The 20,124-nt window shown below is 35.5% G+C and overlaps 1 long non-coding RNA gene across 2 annotated transcripts in view; it reads left to right on the top strand.

Annotated features, from left to right (window-relative positions):
- Positions 1-2,163: 2,163 nt before the first annotated feature.
- Positions 2,164-20,124, top strand: part of LOC141580723 (uncharacterized) — a 69,601-nt gene continuing 51,640 nt past the window's right edge. For both annotated transcript variants that reach the window (XR_012513014.1, XR_012513013.1), the window contains exon 1: positions 2,164-2,610. This is a non-coding gene — a long non-coding RNA (uncharacterized LOC141580723). The remainder of the gene's footprint in view (positions 2,611-20,124) is intronic.

Raw genomic sequence — 20,124 nt, 5'->3', positions numbered from 1 at the left:
AATCTAAAAATTCAATCTACATCTTTAAGATGTAGATTTAAGATCTTAAGATTTGCTTTTACTGCAACAAATTAATTTGGATATGATACACTTCCATTATCTTTTAAAGACTGTTTTCTAATTGCTTTTGTTATTTATTTTATAATGCATTTGTTTTTAATTTATAGAAAAAATTTTAAAATATTTTGTGATTTTATATATGTATTATTATTAATGGTTTCTAATGAAGTTTGATTATGGTCAGAAAACATAGTCTTATTAGGTATACCCAGATTTAAGATTACTACATGTTTCTGATGATTTGTATTTCCATCTGTGAAAAGTTTTTCTTTAGCTCTGGTACTAGTTATTTCATCACAGCTTGAAGCAAAAGTCATAATATTTTATTTGGAACACAAACACATTATTAGACCTGTGTTAGTATTCTCCAGAGAAACAGCACCAATAAGAAAGAAGGAAGGAAAGAAAAAAAAGAAAAAGAAAGAAAGAAAGAAAATAAAGGAAAGAAAGGAGAAAGAAAGAAAGGGAAAGAGAGAGCGAGCTAGAAGGAAGAAGGAAGGAAGGAAAAGGGAGGGGAGGGGAGGGAACGGAGAGACTGAATGGGCTTACAAGATTATTGGGGTTGGCAGGGGCAAGATATGTAGGACAAGTCTACAGGGTGGAAATTCAACAAAGAGCTGATGGTGCATGTCAGTCTTGACTCAGAAATCTGCAAAGCAGACCAGGCAGGATAGAAACTCAAGCAAGGTTGCTGTGTTGCAGTCTTGACTCCAGATTCTTTCTTTTCCAGGACACTTCCGTTTTCTCTCATTAAGGCCTTCAACTGATTGGATGAAGCTCACCAACATTATGGAAGGTAATCTGTTTTACCTGAAGTATAATGACTTAAATGTTAATCACATTTAAAAAGTTCCTTCATAGCAACATCTAGGCTGGTATTTGAACAAACAACTGGGCACTACAGCCTAGCAAAGTTGGCACATAAAATTAATTAGCACAATACTCGAGATTTTTTTTTAGCCTCTATATGTGATCTTCAGTTGCCTACAATTTATTTTATTATTATTCACTTCTCAGAATTTTTATTTATTTCCTCCTTTTCAACAAAATAATGGAAAATAGTTCACATGTCTTTGTTCAAAATACTGATTATTTCCTACGGACAAGGTATAATCCTAATTAAAAGTATTAGGTCAAATAATTTAAAGGATATCCATATATCTTGCCATTTGGCCCCCAGAAGAAGTTTAGCATCTTATACATTACCACTAAAAATGTATGATGTCAATATCCTCACTGGTCCATATCCTCACAAATGCTCAGTGGTTTAAATATTTTTGTACTGACTTGAAGAAAATGATATATTGCTGGTATTTGAATTTGTTTAAATGTAATTCCAAGGAATTTACTCATTTTAATATTATTTTATTACCAATTTCAACTCTTAGTTTGAATATTTACATTGGGCTTATCAGTCGTATTCTTGCGAATTTGTAATAGACAGTTAGCTAGTTTGGATAAGTATGTTTTGTCTGCCATCTATATATTTCACACTTCATTAGTTGCTATTTTTATAATTAAAATTAGCAGTAGTCTTTAAGAGAATAATTTTTAGCATGGTAAATTCTGCAATTTCTCAGATACCTGATTTATGAAAATTTTTGTGCTTTCCTATTTTTATGTAATATTTCTTACATCATATTCCATGGTAGAGAAAGATTTTTTAAGAAATTAAATTATTTTTATTTGAAAAATATTTCAAGTATTAAATTTGCCATTTTTTTCAGTTTTTATATTACTTAACAGTAGATACTATTAATAGAATAAGGTGTTTTTCTGGGTCCATTATAATCCATACAACATCAAAAAGAATTCCAAAACCTTAGAAAAATTCCTAAATTTTTTTCCATGTCTAAACCTTAGAAAAAGTTCCTAAATTTTTTTCTCAAAGTACCTCATTGGATATACCCTTTATGTTTTGATATGTAGTTTTCTTACAGTCATTAATTTGGAAATAATAAAAAAATTCACATTGGATTCTTAATTCAGGAGAATTATGAAAATAATTTCTTATTTCCAAGGGCCTGAGAGCTTTGATTTTGTTTATGTTTATTTTTGTATTTACTTCTAATTCTGTCCAGAAAGATGGTGTAATAGCAAGAACGATGTTGGAAAGACAGATGTTGCCTGCAAGAATGCTGCTTTCTTTTCTGCTTTTACTTCAAAATTCTAAACCTGTGAGGAGGTTGTGTTGAACATCCAGGTATGATTTAGGACAGAGTAATTGTCTGTAAGGAGACCAGGAGAGACATAGAGAGAAATTCTTGTGGATTAAAGAGATAATTGGAGCCTAGAAGAAGGGGAAGGAGAGGTCCATGATTCCTGAAACACAAGGGAATGCATCCTGCTGTCTAATGCTGCAGAAGATGAAGAGACATAAGGAAAGGATAGCAGTGCATTTTCTGGTTTTACCTATATATCCTCTTGTCTCAAGCAGAAAGCCCATCGGCTTGAATAAAAAGTTAGAGCGGGGAAAATTTTTCATCTGATGGTTGTTATGCTGACTGATACCTGAGGACCAGTGAAGCCTTCCAAATTTATTGAGAACAGGTAAGTTCTCAGAATATCACACCCTGAGTGCTAGAAGTCCTGTAGGAGTCAGAGGTTAAATGATTAACTTACCATACAGACTAGAGCTAAGAATCAGAATTAGTTAATTCTCTGAAAATAAGTTACTATTTCTTAAAATTTGCAACGATGCACTAAAATTTCTAACCATTTTTATCTAATAAGATTGTTTCTCCATATATTTTACTTTTAATTTGTGTTAATACTTGATATGCTAAAGATTTTGTCGTGGGTTAAGTCTACCACTTTGATGGTGTGTCTGTCCATCTCTCCTTTATTTTCAACACTTTTTTTCTTGTCTTGTTATCTCGTTAAAAGAAAAAGTATCATTACAATATCTTCTCTATGTATTTCACATTTTTGTACATTTGTATGACATTGCTATTTTTGCTAGTACAAAATAACTTTCATTCTTTAATGCGTTAAACTTTACCTTGTTTTTTCTTGCCTGAACTATAGCTGTTTTTGGTCATCTGTTATGTTACCACAATTGCTTTTATACAGTAATCATTTAATTTAGGTGTCATATATAAACAATAGCAATAACTGTTTTTCATTCAAAGCTTGCCTTTTTCTAGGATATTTCATTTTGATTTATCAACTTAACTAATAAGTTTGGATTTTAGCCTCTTAAAAAATTCTCCTATTTCAGGCATCTACACTCTAAAATCTGTAGACCAAATTTGGTGCAGCACCTGTTTTTTTGTGAGCTAAAAATGTTTTTACATTTTTAAAGAGTTATCCCCCCAAAAAAAGGAAGAAGAAGAAAAAGAAAAATACGTGACAAAGACCATATGTAGCACACAAAGCTTAAAATATCTACCATCTGGCCCTTTACAAAAAAAAAAGTTTACTGACCCCTGCTCTGTTTTATTTCAAAACACCTTTTTGGCAGATTCTCTCTCTTATCCAATTGCTGGTATATGTGACTCCTTGACTTAGAGAGTGGGGTTCTATTTGCCACCTTCCATGGCTAGAGCAGGCTGTCAGTGCCAAGGAACGAATGCCTCCTGGCAGCAGTTCTCAAGCAATGGCTGTATAGTTTGATTAGAGGGTACGTATCCAGCTCCTGCTTCTCACGTGGAAGATACCTGAGGCACCTGTACACTGGCTTGTAGAGTTCACCAATGTAATCAAGCCCCAGCTGACTGCAGCAGTCATGTACTTGATAGCACATACTTTATGGCTTCCCCTGTCCTACTCTCAGTGTTTCCTGCTATTCTGTCCCAAATACACTATTTACACTCAATCCTTGCCTAAAAGGAATATTTTCTATTTTTTTCTGCTGCCTTGAATTTGACAGCGGTCCTTAGTTTCACACATAATGCATTCCTGAAAACATGTACTAGTTAAATATGTATCATTTGAAAAGAAGGCCTTATATTTTATACATTCTCAGAGAGCCAAATATATGATTTAAAATTTCTTGTGACATTAGCCTTTAGTCACAAATTTCAAAGACACATGTTAAACATATTATACCCAATTATTAATTTTTGAACTTATGCTTTTCACAATTTTTCACATGAGCTGGCCATGTTTGTCCAAATGACTGATTGATTTTAAAGACTCATCTCATTAGACACAGAGTAGTTTCCATACTTGTCTGAGATTATATTTGTGCTGCCTTTACTGATAACTTCAGTTATATTTTTTTTCTCTCTTCCCACTGTTTCCATAAATCAGGTCAAAATGAAATTAAGTTTTCAAATAACTGGAAAAAACTGTTCAGATAAAGGCAACAGTGCTGTTGCTAAACTGGAAAAAACTGTTCAGATAAAGGCAACAGTGCTGTTGCTAAAATGTACATTTGGCAAACAGGCAATTTTATCCTGAAATACTTCAATGTCTTTATTCATCAGATGAAAAATGAAAGCCATAATTGAGTGGAGAAAGATGTATGAATTTTCTGAAGAATTCCATGCACACACACAGACACACACACACACACACACACACACACACACACACACACACAATGTTTTTAAAAAGTAATTAAGAACTGTCTGCTAGCCATTTTCTCTGCTTCCTCCAGGTGTCCCTGTAGTTTTGAACTGCAGTAGCTCAATTCTGGTGATTTTTCCTGCTCTGCTTATTCTTGCAGAATGAGACAATTACTTACCCAGCATTTATTTATAGCAGTGGTTCACAACCATCACTGCACCATAAAATCCAGGATGCTTTAAAGACAGTAGGGAGATCTGGGTCCAACTTCCAGCAATTCTGATTTAGTTGATATGGGGTATGGCCTGGTCACTGGGAATTTTGAAGTTTCCCAAGAGGTTTTAATGTGCAGCTGAAACTGAGAACCATAGCAAACATCAGGGAGGAGTTCAGATGGATTCGATTGGACTTTAGTATTTCCTTGTTTGAATGTTTTCCCTAAGAAAAAAATGATGTATATAAATGCACAGTATAGTCCCAGTGGGTGTTCTGTTCCTCTTCTGAAGCACATCTTAGTCTTGTGCTTTATTTAGAAGGAGGACATTGCATGTTCTCAGTTCTTTGTGAGATGACCAGGTGCTCATTTGCTACCACTTTGTCTTCCAGGCTGTCCCTGTACTCCTAGTTCATTGCTCAGTGCTGCCATCCTGAGTACAAAGGGACTAGAGGATTCCTAGTGCCACTGCTGTACCACACGAGTTGACCCAGAAACTAAAGAGATTCCAAACTTTTTCCCTCCTCAAGCCCACCATCTCCTCTCTCTCTCTCTGCACCTCATTATTATGAGACAGCTCTCATAGACTGCAGAGTAGAAGAGTTTTGCCAGGTTCATGTCCACTGATTCTTTGATCATTTAAGGCAGAAGTGTTTCCAACCTTTTGTTTTTGAAGAAGTTTAAGGTAGCCATACCATTTCAGAGGCCCCTTTCTGTGTCTTTCTGTACATAGAAAGCATGCTGTTATTACCAGGTTCAAATGTTTATTTGGGATTGTTTTATAGAAGCTCATAGAGATTTCACTTACAGTTTTGGGTAAGGTTGCAGATCTTCTTTCAAATTTAATCTGATCATAATTTTCTAGTCAATATAATTGTTTTGGTACATGGCTGCCAAGATTTTCTCAATAATACAATGAAGATTCCTTTTTTCACCTTTATATTGTTCATTTCAATGGTGACGTAGGAATTGTGAAATAATTGTGGCCGTTATTTTACATTCTGTAAAAAATGTGATTAGTAACTTTTGATGAATCATATTGGGTGGTCAGAGTACTCTCCTAGGGCATGGTATTTTGCCAATAAAGTCAATGGTCTTGGGTCATCCTGAGAGAATATACTGTTCTAAGATCAGGGGAGCTGCCAACTCATCATATACATGTACAGTGTAAGAGATAGAACTTCCACTCCCACCTACTGCCATCTGTGTGGCCCAAGTTATTTCATGTAGCTACCACTGCCCTTCCTACCATCAAAGAGCATATGGCTAAGCAAGCAAGGACAACAATAATCATTTATTTGATAAGCACAGTTCAATGGTATGTGGACAAGAACCTGATCTGAGCTGGAACAATCAGAAATCTCCCCAGGATATTAACAGAGAGGCAGAGCCTTAATCCTAGTCTCTCCAGTGATGAAGCTTGGAAACCCGAGACACATGAGATATCAGTGATCTTACTGCTTGGCGTGTAGATGAATCCTTTAGACAAACTGACTGATGCTCTCAAGCCAAGTGAGAAGGAATAGAACTCAGAGAACATCCTGGGTACGTTCACGCTTTTGAGGCCCAGTCATTCAGTCAAATCTTAACTTCCATCTTCCCTAATTAAAACCAATAAATTCCCCTTTTAAGTAAAATGGTTTGAGTTGGGTTTTTGTCATTTCCAAACCAGCATCCTCATTAATAACAGCATGAAATCTTAATCAGAAGATTTGAGATTTGGCTCTGATCCAGAGAATTTATAGGCATGCCTATGAAATGACAGTAACAATACCACAACATTAAAAAAAAAAAAAAGAAAAGAAAAGAAAAGAAAAAGAGAGAGAAAATTCCTGTCTTGGTATCTGGCATATAATAACTGAATAGAGTAGCACAAAAAATGTGTTATTTTTCTTTTTCTGTCCATTTCTCTCCACTCACCAACAGCAAAATGAGATCCCAGAGACATTAATAAAAGTGTCTCTCCTTACTTTTAATCCTTTATGAAAGGGTCTGGTGTGTATGTTCTGTTTGGGGATTCAATATAGTTTGACTTGAATCAAGCTCCTACACCACTGAAGAAAAATCTAAAAGCAACTATTTCTGACGATTTTCCTTGCCCTAGAATCCTTACATTTTCCTGTCTCTGAACAACTACACGATTTTTCTTAATGTCTGTGATAACATGAATGACACATGTCCAGGGATTTAACAGATCTGCAACTGATTAACCTGCTCCTCTTGACTAGCTGTTCGGAACTGGGAAGTAAGCCATGGTAAAGTTTTAAAATACCTGCAGAAGTCAGACAATGTAACAGTCAACAGAAAAATAAAAGAACATTTCATGTTACTCAGTTTCAACAATCTCTGTAAACATCTTGAGGAAGCCAAAGCCTTCTATCGATCAGTTTAGTATGTCATTCTACTCCAGAGTAAAATGGTAATAAAATGAACACATTAAGTGTTCGGAGACTGCATCACAATATACTATGTGTGACAGGCCCCTCTGTGCTCAGAATGGCTCACATTTAAAGATAAAAATTCTCTTCTTCACTTCCTAAAATCGTTCTTTGTTATAAAATTATATCCGTGTAATTTTAAATTTCAAATTCTTACTTTGTTCTTATTTGTGGATTTGCCTCCTGCTTCTACTTTGGGGAGGGTGATATATTTATATCCACACTTTCAGTTCAGAGACAGCAGAGAGAATTGGATAAACACACCAGGGGCCTGGCAGGGCCATGGAATGCCTCACTCTGTTCCTGTATACTCATCTTATCACAGAAAGGCAACCTGTCCTTGGAAAAGTATCTGTTTGTGTCATACCTTTGGGCACCTCAATGTCTTCACACCACTCTATTAACAAAACCCCATCAGATTAAAAATATCTAAGCCAATGAAAACAAGACAGGCCTTGGTGTCTCAGAAAACATGGTCAATTAACATGGACCGTCATTACTCTGCATATGAATATAAACACCCTGTATTTAACCTGCATTTTTTGACTACTCATTTTTTCTTTTTTTAAAGAAAAAGTGGGGGCCTATGGTCAGTAGATAATTTTGTTTATTTTCTGTTGACTGATTATTTTTCTCTAAGATAAAACAATTTATCCTTCTGAGCTTACACATCTACCTTTCATAAAATAGGATTAATAATAACACATAACAAATAGTTGGTTTAACTTTAAAATTAGATAATGTATGTAAAATAAAACACAAAGCATTTTTTTCAAATATTACACTTTAGAATCGAATCAACTCAAGAAAAATTTCCAGAGAGTTCATTGCTATTGTCTTCAGGAAAAAATAGCCCCGACAAGATAAATGTCAAAGTGCTTCTTCTTTGAGGGAGAAATGGGAAGTTAAAACACACAATTAAACATTCATGTGCTCTTTGTTTTGTTTTGTTTTGTTTTGTTTTGTTTTGTTTTCCATCACTCTTATTTTCCAGTAATATTTGAATGACCTAAGTAAAATCACCTCTCAATTGCTAATGGAAGACAAGTATTGAGATGACTGCAGTAAAAACACCTGCTCATCCCTCTGCATTTTAAGACTGTGACAGAGCTGTTACTCATAATGATGCCAGAATCAAGAATAAATACCCTGTGTATCCGTCAGATGGGATTCTTATTTGGCATGGAGTTAAACCAATGGAGCTCTTGAGAATTTTAAGTAACCATTTTAGAATTTATCACATGCAGGCTTGACAGTCTGCAACATAGGATAGTGGAAAGTCAGAATGGTGCTTCTACAACCCAAGTACTAAGCATGCTATTTATCTGTTCTGCACTTGAAGTGACACCCCATGATTCTACTGAATGATATCCACACCCTTTTTATTTGGCTTTATTCTCTATCCTTTCATGCCTTTGTTTCTACACACCTTCACTCTGTCTGCTACACATTTATTTCAGTGCTCCTCACAGTCTAAGTGATGTGAGGAAAAGAGACTGGTTTTTGTGTGTGTGACACATAGCCTGTATTTTAGTATCTCTAAAACTATATTTCCCAGTAGAAATTGACTAAGTGCTGATGGCGGAAACTGTGAGGGCTGTATATTCTGTTCAATGTGAAAAAAAACAATCTCTTAAGAGCATTAAGATTAGATTGAGCACCTATTTTGATTTGCTTTTGCCATGTGGCTGTCACCAAGGTCATTTGGGCTCTTCTAGCTTTCAGTGGAAAATAACTCTCCATCAGGCAGTTGTCATTGACTTCATGATCCTTTCTTATGCCATAATTTTAACTATCACTATGCAGCAAAAGCCAGGGATAAACCATTTCATACCAAACCGAGCCAGGTAGTCATTTGTAAAATGTGAAAGGCTACAAGAGTGGCAGGGTATGATTCAGAAAAACATAAATGTTTGGTTAATGTTTGAAGGATGCCATACATTTGAAAACTGTATTAATTCACTGTAGACTCACTGAAATTTTTGTTCCCAGTGATGAAAAAACAGCAGTGAATACTATACATAAAAGCAGCATTTTGTGAAATAAATAAATGTATTTAATTATCAATGGAAATAACTCAGTAAATTCAGAAATGGTTGTGGAAAAGATTGTTGCTTAGACTGTGGTCATCTTACATTTTTTAATAGAGATATGTTAGTCCAGGGTAGATATGTATTCCTAACTGAAGTATGGGATTAGCAGCATTTGCCTCATAGGGCTACTGATGTCCTGGGAAGATCAATTCTAAATCTAGAATATATAAGCATTTTATTATTTTATGGAATATAATGCCTGTGTTAGCAGTTTTCATACCACATCCTTGTGTTTGTTTCAAATTATTTCTCTCTAAAAGAAGATTTAAATCAATGTATAGTTGAAGCTGAGGCTTATAAAATATATTTGGTGGGCCTTACACTGATGCGAATAAATATGCCAAAATTTACTCAAAGCTGTACGTTTATACGGTTCAATTGCTTTCTGATTGATTAGCAAGAAATCCATTCTTAAAACTACCCAACTGTGGAAAATAAATGATGAGAGAAGAAGTGAAGAACAAAGGACATACAAAAGAACCAGAAAACAATCAATAAAATGACAAGAGTAAGCCTTCACCTATCAATAATAACCTTGAATGTAAATGATTAAATTCCCCATTAAAAATATATGGACTGGCTAAACAGATTAAAAAACAAAAAACCCAACTATATGCTGCCTACAAGAAACTCACCTCTTCCATAAAAGTATGTAGACTGAAAGTGATGGCATTCAAACAGAAACAAAAGCAAGCAAGAGTAGCTATACTTATATCAGATAAAGTGGACTCCAAGTCAAAAACAATATGAGGAGACAAAGAAGAATATTATGTAATAACAAATGAATCAATTCTGAAAGAGAATATAGCAATTGTAAATATATATATGCACTGAACACCACAGTAGCTAGATCTATAAAGCAAATATTATTAAATATGATGGAAGAGATAGACCTCAATACAATAATATTGTGATACTTCAGCACTCCACTTTCAGCATTGGAAATGTCATGAAGACAGAAAATCAATAATGAAACATTGGATTTCAACTACATCATAGACCAAACAGAACTAACAGACATGTACAGCACAATTGGTCAAAGAGCTGTGGAAGGTACACATTTTTTTTTCAACAATACATGGAAAATTCTCTGGGATCATCCATATATTAGAACACAAGACAAGTCTCAAAAAATTTTTAAATTTGAAATCACATCAAATATCCTACCTGACAATAATAGAATAAACCTAGAACTAAATAACAAGAGGAACATTCAAAACTATAAAAAATACATGGAAATTCAGCAACATGCTCCTGAACAAACAATAAGAAAAGAAAAGGAATTAAGGAAAAAAGTTAGAAATTTCTTGAAACAAATAAAAATTAAACACAATGTGTCAAAACTTATGGGACATAGCAAAAGTAGTATTTAAAGGAAAATGTATAGCAATATATGTCTACATCAAAAATAGATTTTAAATAAACAAAATAACAATGATCTTGAAGAACTGAAAAAGCAACAACAAACCAAACTCCAAATTAGTAGAAGAAAATAAATAATAAAAATCAACGTGTATCAAATGAATGAAATTAAGACTAAAAGAATACAAAAGGTAAAAAAAAAAGTTTTTTTAAAGATAAATAAAATTGACAAGCTATTAATTACACTAAGAAAAAAGACAAAATTTGAAGCGGACAAAAGATATCACTTCAGATACTTTAGAAACACAAAGATTACTCAACTGCTAGCAGCATTTATATGCCAATAAATTTGAAAACCTGGAGGAAACTGATAAATTCTTGAACACAACATACAAGTGACTAAAGTGGAACCAAGAAGATGCAGGAAATTTAAACAGGCCAATGAAAAGTAACAAGATTAAATCAGTAAATAAAAAGTCTCCCATAAATAAAAGTCTGGGAGTAGACAGCTATAGCAAATAATTTCACAAAACATTAAAGAATAATTAGTACCAATTTTTTTCTCACACTATTCCAAAAATATTAAAGCAGAGGAAACTCTTTCTAGCTCCTTCTATGAGACCAGCACAACTCTGATACTAAAACCAGACAAGCATACAACAACAACAACAACAACAAAAATATACAGGCTAATATCCTTGATAAACAGAGATTAAATATCCTTAACAAAATACTTGTAAACCAAATTTAACAATACCTCAAAAAGATAATCTACCACAACCAAGTGGAATTTGTCCTAGGAATGCCAGGATGGTGCACCATAGGCAAATCAATCCAAGTGGTACATTACATCAACAGAATGGAGAACAAGAACTATCTTATCATCTCAATATATGCACAAAAAGCATTTGATAACATTCAATGTTTCTTTACAACAAAAAATCTCAATAAATTAGGTATAGAAGGAAAGTACCTCAACACAGTAAAGGCCATATATGGCAAACCCACAGCTAACATCATATAGAACAAAAAGAAGCTAAAAGCTTTCCCCCTAAATACTGAAACAAGAGAAGAATGCCCACTCTTCTCACTGTTATCCAACATAATACTGAAAGTTCTAACCAGAGCTATTAGACAAGGGAAATAAATAAAGCCCATCCAAATTGAAAGGAGGAAGGGAAATTGTTCATTTCCACACAACAAGCTCTTACATAGAGAAAAACCTAAAGACTACCAAAAAAACAGAATTGATAATGTCAGCAAAGTTGCAGGATACAAAACTAACATACAAAAATCACTAGCTTTTCTGTACGTGAACAACACACTAGCTGAAAAACAAATCAAGAGTACAATCTCGTTTAAAATAGTTACAAAAATAAAATACCTAGGGTCACATTAAATTCACTTACAAGGAAAACTACAAAACACTTAGAAATTGAAGAGAATGCAAACAAATGGAAAGAAATCCCATACCATGGAATGTAAGAATCAATGTTGTTAAAATGACCATAGTACTCAAAGCAATCTACAGATTCAGTGGTATTCTTAACAAAATCTATAGCTAACTGATTTTTGACAAAGCTGCCAAGAAAAACTATTGGGAAAAAGACAGTCTCTTCAATAAATGGTGCTGGGAAAACTGGATATCCATATGCCAAAGAATAAAACTAGACCCCCGCCTCTCACCCATAAAAACCAAGTTACTATGTATCAAAGACCTAAATGTAAGATCTGAAACTATAAAACTCCTAGAAGAAAACATGGGAGTAAATGCTTCAGAACACTAGTCTGGGAAAAGATTTTATGAGTAAGACCTCAAAAGCACAGGCAATATAAAACATAAACTACCGGGTTTATATCAAACTAAAAGCTTCTGTGCAGTAAAGGAAACAAACTGCAGTGTAAAGACAACCTACAGAATGGGAGAAAATATTTTCAAACTACTCCTCTGACAGGGAATTTATATCCAGAATATACAAGGAACTCAAATAAACAATCTGATTTAAAAATGGGCAAATAATCTGAACAGACATTTCTCAGAAGAAGACACAAATGCCAATAAATAATATATGAGAAAATGTTCAACATTACTAATCATCAGAGAAGTGAAAATCAAAGCCATAGTGATGTATGTTCTCACCCTGGTTAGAAAGGCTATTAAAGAAAAAAATAGCAAATGCCGGTGAGAATGTAGAGAAAGGGAAATTCTTACACACTGTTGTTAATGTAAACTAGTACAGCCACTGTGGAACAGTATGGAAGTTCAAGAAACTACAGAGTGCCCAGATGATCTAACAATTCCACTACTGGGAATTCATCCAAAGGAGAAGAAATCATTATACTGAAGAAAAATGTGCATCCCTATGTTTACTGCAGCACTATACACAATAGCCAAGATAAGAAATCAATCTAGGTTGATTTGATGCTGAATGGATTAAAAAACAGATGAATGAATAAAGAAAATGTGATATACTACTCAGCCATTTTTTTAAAAAAATGAAATCCTGTCTTCTGAGGCAACATGGATGGAACTGGAGGACATTATGTTAAGTGAAATAAGCCAGGAACAGAAAGTAAAACACCGCATGTTCTCATTCATATGGGGAAGCTAAAGAGAAAAGTTGATTTCACAGAAATAAAAAGTAGAACAGAGGATACTAGAGCCTGGGAAGGGTAGGAGAAGTGAGGGGTAGAGAGAGATTTGCTAAAGGACACAAAATTTTATCTAGATAGAAGGGATAAGTTTTAGTGTTTTATATCACTATAGTATGACTATAGTTTCTAATATGTTACAGAAGCAGGGTATTGAATTTTTAACAAATAAATGACAAATGTTTGTGATGATGTATATGCTAATTACATGGATTTGGTCACTATACATTATATGTACTGAAACATCATCACTATATACCCCGTAAATATGTATAATTATTATATTTCAATTTCTAAAGCTAAATAAAAAGAAAAGAAAAAGGAATCCGGTTCTTCCTTGTATCCTGCTCTTTCATCTCTCCCTTTAGGGTAGTATGCGGTGGTGAGGGGAACTGATGATTATCTTTTTAGGGCTCTCACACATCCTTAAATCCACTATGGGTGGGGATCTCTTTGCTTCCCTGTGGCCTGAGGCTTTGCCCACTCTGTAGCTCTGCTAGATGTACAACCCCCGAGTTCTAGGATGCTGGCTGCTCCCCTTTGGGCTGCTGATACACTCCAGCCTCTCTGGCCAGCAGAAGAGTTGTTTGTTCTTCATCTTTTCAGGTATTGTTTTCATAAGAAACTACTTAGGGATAGTTTCCAACAAAGGACTATTGAGTGCACAGTGCTTACGGGTATTTACGAGAAGAGGAAATCGTGGTGGGATGTGGCAAGGAGACTTGGCTGGGCAGAGAATAGTCAGGGAAGCTTTATACTAATCAGAGACTTCTGCATCCTGAGGGATTAACAGCAGAGACCACTGAGTCAAAAGTCTTGGCTTTAATCCTAATTAACAAGGTCTTTATCTCATTTTTTTCCAAAGGGAAATGAGAAGAATTCAAGTTCCTGCCTGATAGCCTAATTAGGGAGGACTGAGCCTCGTTATTAGTACAAAGTAAGCACCCTCTGAAAGCTTGACATAATAGCTTTCAAAAGTCAAGCCCTAGTCGGGCACCGTGGCTCAAGCCTGTAATCCCAGCACTTTGGGAAGCCAAGGCAGGTGGATCACGAAGTCAAGAGATCGAGACCATCCTGGTCAACATGGTGAAACCTCATCTCTACTAAAAATACAAAAAATTAGCTGGGCGTGGTGGCACATGCCTGTAATCCCAGCTACTCAGGAGGTTGAGGCAGGAGAATTGCCTGAACTCAGGAGGCGGAGGTTGCGGTGAGCCGAGATCGCGCCGTTGCACTCCAGCCTGGGTAACAAGAGCGAAACTCCGTCTCAAAAAAAAAAAAAAAAAGTCAAGCCCTGTGATGATGTACCTCCATTTTAACCATTACTGATCCATCAGTAATCCAGATTTGGTCAGCATTTCCTTCTTATAATGGACCAAATATAGCCTTTCATTAAGTTTATCCATGAATTCTGTCCTCAGTTTCTATGGTATATAAGGGTTTATGCTCTTTCAGATTGGCATTTTAAAAATCTAAAGGTAACTGTCCTTCCCTCTTGAGTTTTCACCCTTCTGGGTAAATTGGCCCAGCAATATCAAAGGAAAAATGTCAAATTTTGAAACCCTGTTGTTCTCCTTCATATTACACTGTGGTTTACCAGTAACTTACTAGAGGGTATTGCTCAGAATACTACAACTGTGCTTATAAACACAAAGTTCAACCAAACTTCTCAGAGCATATTGGCTTTTTCAGTACTCTTGGCACACTAATGATGCAAAGTCAGTTTTAACTCATCTAACCTTCTGGAGTTGTTTACGCTCCTGTATATCTTGCATTTGTGCAACCAGTTTTTTGAATTTACAAGCTGAATTTATACTCACGTTGGTTAAATTGCATTTGTTAAATTAAGTAGACTCAGCTCCATAATTTCAATGCTGATAACTTTTGACTCTCTGGTTTGATTATTCAGTATTGTATGCTTCTCCCACCTTTGTGTTGCCTTCGGATGTTACAAACATATCATGCATTTGTCTTATGCCATTTATAAAAATGTTATTTCCTATTCCTGGTTAAATCTGATGAATTAAATAAGATTATTTATCTCAGCTCCTTTGTAAAAATCTGCTATAATGTCAGTTGATGAAGAAAATATATTAATCCATAGTGTAAACAGAATGAAAGAGGAAAGATGTCAGCAAATTTTTGGAAGCTAAACAGTGGATGGAAGAATGGAAGAATGGTAGCTGACTCAAAGGGAAGAAAGCAAAAACCGAACTGTTTTAAGAGATGGTTGCTTACGAGAAACAAATTTATACCTGCTGCAGAACCTCAGAAAAGCTCTGGAACTGGAGACATCAGATAATCTGGAAGGCTGTGGGCAGGTTATGGGCTAGAATACAACGAGTTTTTTTTTTTTTTTTTTTTTTTTTTTTTTGTTTGTTTGTTTGTTTGTTTTTTGAGACAGAGTCTCGCTCTGTCACCCAGGCTGGAATGCAGTGGTGCAATCTCATCTCACTGCAAACTCTGCCTCCCAATTCAAGGGATTCTCCTGTCTCAGCCTCCTATGTAAGTGATACTACAGGCACGCACCACCATACCTGCCTAATTTTTGTATTTTTAGTAGAGATGGATTTCACCATATTGGTCAGACTGGTCTCGAACTCATAACCTCAGGTCATCCACCCTCCTGGTCCTCCAAAGTGCTGGGATTCCAGGAGTGAGCCACCACGCCCAGTCAGCAGTATGGTTTTAATTCCACATAAGGGTCAGTGTGACTTTCAGATCTTCCTCCTTCTATCATCTATCCTGGTGATTATCTCTCCACCATCCATCGCTTGTTGAAGCAACTTCTCTTTCTCCATAAAACTCCACTGCATCAGTAACATATCAAAGTACATGACCCAGAAAACTCCAGTTCCAAGTCCAATAAGCGTTTCAAAGAACACTTACTTTTGAAGACACAGAATCGAAGTGGTCCTGAATTTGGAAATAGTATGGGCAATTAAGGGTGAAGGTAGGGTGCCATACTGACAGCAGAAAGATACTGTTAAAATTATTAAACTAAATGATTAAAGTATCCCCCAACCACCACCCAGTCATCATTTTTTCCCTCAGGTTTAAAATGTTGAAGTGAGATTTCTCTCTAAGCAGAAAATTAGGAGAATTTTCTACAGAGTACTAACTACCACAAAAGAAAAAGATTTAGAGACCCAGAAACATAAAGTACCCACAGTGCTTCCCAGTGCCTCACTTTGATATGAATTAACAGTCTAGAACAAAGTGTGTGCAGAAAATGATGGCATGAAAGACAAGGATCAATAAAAGCTTTGAAAAGAAATAAATGTAACACAAAGAAAACAGAAAATACAATAATAGCATTTTAAGTATATTTTATTTATTACATATCTATATTATCTATAATGATGATACAGTGAACCCATAAAACAAGAAAATACAGGATGTTAGAAACAAGAAAGAGTTCTTGCCAACACAAACACACACACAGATATATATATATATATATATATATATATAAAATATAATATAAATATATAAATATGTATATACACACACTCATATATAGAGACACAAAATTTTAAATTGCAGTAGAAAGTTTGAAAGTTAAAAAAAATACGTACCTAAAAAGTAGAACAAAAAGACAAAATATGTCCTGTAGTTAGCAAGAGGTCCACGAAGATAAGAAAAAAAGGGGTAGGGTGGGGATTTTAAATAAATAATACAGGATAATTTCCCATTAATAAAAAAAAACCCTGAGATTATTGTGAAATGACTCAAAAATTGTCTAGCTCATTAAATAATTAAGTGTAAAAATAGCACATCAAGATACATTTTCATGATATTTCAAGATATATTATCGTGATATCCTAGGAATGCACATCTATTCAAGTCCCAGAGAGGGAAAGAAAAGGCAGGTTTCCTAGATCAGTGTCGAGGTTCGTGTCACTGAACATCTCTGTACTAGATTTTCTGGAACACTGGAAGTATAAGGATGATAAAGCAACACCTTCAAAATTCCAGGAGAAAATGATTTCCAAGCTAGAATTCAAATTTTTAAAAAACTGACCCCCAAAATGAATATAGTCTTTCTCAAAAAACTACCAGATGATAGGCTCTTGCCAATGGAAAGAATAGCCCAAGAAAAGGAATCTGATGGAATTGGCTGATGTAGGCTGGGCTCAGCAGGCTAACTCTGCTGCAAGCTATGGACTGGTCTCAGGTTTGACCTTTGTGTGTTCACTCTGAAGCTCAGGGTGAAGGAGGAGACTACCAGGGAAGGTCTTTTCGTGCTTCGGTACCATAGTGTAAGAGAAATAGCCTGATCATGCAAACAAGTTTCAAGCCTCTAATTATGACAAGTCCATAACATACCATTAGACCAGTGGTTCAGAACAAGGTAAATTGTATCCCCTGCCCTAGAGGATATTTGGCAATGCCTGGAGACATTTTTGGATTGTTACAACTTGGAGGGAGGCAGGGGTGCTACTGGTAACTAATGGGTAGAGGCTAGAGGTGATGGTAAACATCAGTCCTCCACAGCGAATAATCATCTGACGCAAAATTCAGCTTAGTGCTGAGATTGAGAAAAATTTATTAACCTTATCAAGCCAGATATACAAGTAAAATGTTAAGGGGTGGGGAAATACTGACCAAGAGGTTAGGGTAAGGACATAAATGTATAACACAGCCTCCAGAAAGTGAAGAATCGGACAAATGACTTGATCTGATATAACAGTGATAATAATGTGGACAAATTTTTCCTAGGAAGTAGATGTGGCCTATATTTTCTAGAAAGGAAATGAGTGGTGAATACTGCATTTTATTTACTCCAAGATGCATATTTCTTTTTCAAATTCTTACATCTCTGACATCTTAAGATCAATGTGATAAGAAAGTATTGTATTATGTTTTAACTGACCTATTAAAAAATTTCAGTAGAACAAGAAGTAATGGTGTCTCTTATTCTTGATGATGTGCATATTTAATGAAACACATTAAATGCTTATTGTATACTTGCCCTGTGAGAGAAGGCAGTTTCAAAAGTACTGTTGGAGGTAGAAATAATTGTATTTTGCAGATAAAACCGAGGCTCAGAGCTCCACCACCACTGAATCTCTGTGTATAAACAAGAGCCTGTTCTTTCACGCAGCTTTTAAGAGACAGAGTAATGAGGCCGGGCACAGTGGCTCACGCCTGTAATCCCAGCACTTTGGGAGGTGGAGGCAGGCAGATCATGAGGTCAAGAGATTGAGACCATCCGGACCAACATGATGAAACCCCATCTCTACTAAAAATACAAAAAAAATTAGTTGGGCATGGTGGCACGTGCCTGTAGTCCCAGCTACTCGGGAGGCTGAGGCAGGAAAATTGCTTGAACCCAGGAGGCGGAGGTTGCAGTGAGCCAAGGTCGTGCCACTGCACTCCAGCGTGGCGCCTGGTGACAGAGGGAGACTGTCTCAAAAAAACAAAAGAGAGTAGTGATAAAGACATTGCTCTATCAGCTCTAGAGCTGCATTTAGTAGCAATTAGGGACAGTAGAGCACAGTAGTAAATAATATGAGTTTTGGCTTCTGAGGTTAAAGGGAACAATAAATAAAAACATGTAATAATATTTGACATATAATATATACACAATAAATATTTATTCTCAGCACTGTATACCTGGTAGATATTTTGATAATTGTTTCATATGCATTATTTCATTTAAATATCCATATAGTCTATGATATGAGTAATTTATGTTTTCAACGATGGCACCCGGATAGCTAGAGATTAACCCAAAATGACACAGCTGACAGTGGTGTGTTGGGAGTAGGTTAGTTGGGCACTGGGATTTGAAAATCACATCTGTGATCTTAATGACTGTGCACTCCTCCCCTTCTTTTTCTTTGTGTTACCGTATTTCCCCTTTGTACCTTTCATTGTGCATAATTAATACAGGGGAAGTATTCTTCAACTTTTACATATAATGAAAACAGCTGTATCATTGGTTTCCTGAACAGATTTCTTCATTCACTTATGTAGAGAACAAAAAAGGAGATGACAGTGGGCCATACAAAGAAAATAAAACAATTGATGGTGTCCTTTCTAAGCGTTGTAATTTACAAAACATATTAATGAAAATAATAAGCACCTAATTCTTTCTCATTCAGCTTCTTAGTGAAATGCCCAAAGTGCAGCTTGAAAGTATCTATTTAAGGAAACCATGAGACATCTTAGAAAGTATATTTAATCTAAGAAAAATATTAGCTAAGCATAACATTACATTGGCTAGTCCTCAGCATTAATTTAGGACTAGATAATTGTGCAACATTGGGTAGATAAAAATGTTCTCTGTTCCATCAATATAAAGCGAAGAATTTCATTTATTTTCTAGCTTTAACTTTCAGTGCTTGGCAGGTGGACAACTCTGGAGAGGAGCTCTACTTTTAATTTTATTTGATACATCTTACTAGGCACACTGATAGTATTGCAGTATTTTTTACTTCATTAATATATGGTCAAAAGTTAAACCTGGCCGGGCGCGGTGGCTCAAGCCTGTAATCCCAGCACTTTCGGAGGCCGAGGAGGGTGGATCACAAGGTCAAGAGATCGAGACCATCCTGGTCAACATGGTGAAACCCCGTCTCTACTAAAAATACAAAAAATTAGCTGGGCATGGTGGCACGTGCCTGTAATCCCAGCTACTCAGGAGGCTGAGGCAGGAAAATTGCCTGAACCCAGGAGGCGGAGGTTGCGGTGAGCCGAGATTGCGCCATTGCACTCCAGCCTGGGTAACAAGAGCGAAACTCCGTCTCAAAAAAAAAAAAAAAAAAAAAAAAAGTTAAACCTATGA

The sequence above is a fragment of the Saimiri boliviensis genome, chromosome 12 (genome assembly GCF_048565385.1).
Source record: "Saimiri boliviensis isolate mSaiBol1 chromosome 12, mSaiBol1.pri, whole genome shotgun sequence".
In the NCBI taxonomy this organism is placed as follows: domain Eukaryota; kingdom Metazoa; phylum Chordata; class Mammalia; order Primates; family Cebidae; genus Saimiri; species Saimiri boliviensis.
This window is presented reverse-complemented; position numbering and strand designations above follow the sequence as displayed.